Source organism: Neovison vison, chromosome 12 (genome assembly GCF_020171115.1).
Source record: "Neovison vison isolate M4711 chromosome 12, ASM_NN_V1, whole genome shotgun sequence".
Taxonomy (NCBI): Eukaryota; Metazoa; Chordata; class Mammalia; order Carnivora; family Mustelidae; genus Neogale; species Neogale vison.
The window spans coordinates 88947959-88949297 of record NC_058102.1 but is presented as its reverse complement, the minus strand read 5'-3'; positions in this window follow the sequence as shown (position 1 = coordinate 88949297).

The window sequence follows — 1339 nt, the reverse complement described above, 5'->3', positions numbered from 1 at the left end:
TTATTTCGGAATGTTTTGAAGTTTGTTACCTTTCTACCAAATAATAGCGAATGAAATGTTTTTTTAAAGGGTGGTGTGTGAGAGGCTAAAGATAAGAATTTTTTTTTTATTTTATTTATTTGTTTGACAGAGCACAAGCAGAGGGAGCAGTGGAGGGAGAGGGAGAAGCAGGCTCCCCACAGAACAGGGAGCCCAAGGTGGGGCTTGATCCCAGGACCTTGAGATCAGGACCTGAGCTGAAGGCAGCCACTTAACTAACTGAGCCACCCAGGCACCCCTAGAAGTGTTTTTTTTTTTTTTTAAGAAATTTTTAGTAGGAGAGGAAAGACCAAAGTAGAGTAGTTCTAAATTAACTGTACTTTAGTGGCATTGAAAACAAAATGGGTATTGATTATATGTTGGGACCAGAGCCTGTCTGCTTATCACTCCTGAAAAGTCCTCACACACAAAGCAAAGGAGGAATTTGCCTTCTGTAGGGGCGCCTGGCTGGCTCAGTTAGTAGAACAGATGACTCTTGATCTTAGGGCCATGAGTTTGAGCCCCATTTTGGGTGTAAAGTTACCTACTTACTTATATACATACATACATAAATTTAAAAATAAAACACAAATTTTCCTTCCATAATTTAAACAACAGAAACCAAGTTAAAAAAAAAAGAAGAAGAAGAAGAAGAAGGGCATCTGGGTGGCTCAGTTGGTTAAGCAGCTACCTTCGGCTCAGGTCATGATCAGAGTCCTGGGATGGAGCTCAGTGGGGAGTCTGCTTCTCCCTCTGCCTCTCACCCTGTTCATTCTCTCTCTCTCTCTCTCTCTTTCAAATCAATAAATAAAACCTTAAAAAAAAAAAAAAAGGCCCAGCAACCAAACATCCATTTTACACTTTAAATCCTGGGCTGGTGTTGCTTTTCAGTCATTTTTTGGGAAAGAGGCAATTAGCTACCCAAGTTATTTGCTTTTTTCATTGTTGTCCAAGGTTAATTGAAGATATTACAGCAGAAAGATTCAAATGGCTCTATGAGGTGTTTTGAAATTCATCCCAACTCTAGACAGAGTGACCTGCAGACTACAGACTACCCAAGTCCAAGACCGTCAACATTTCCTCAGTGTCAGGACCCACTGCCATGGTTTCCTGCCCCAGCACTGAGACCTCAGGAATGTAATTCTGTCTCCTTTCTCTCTCCTCCTCCTGCAGCTTGGTGGAAACCCCTCTCACTGGGCCTCTCCAAGTCTGCTCCTTCTGACATGTGACAGGGTGTTCTCTCTTGCAGAGCTTCTTGACGGGAATAATGGCATCTCCTCGCACACGCATTTGTTGGCATGGAAGAGCTTGCCCAGGCACG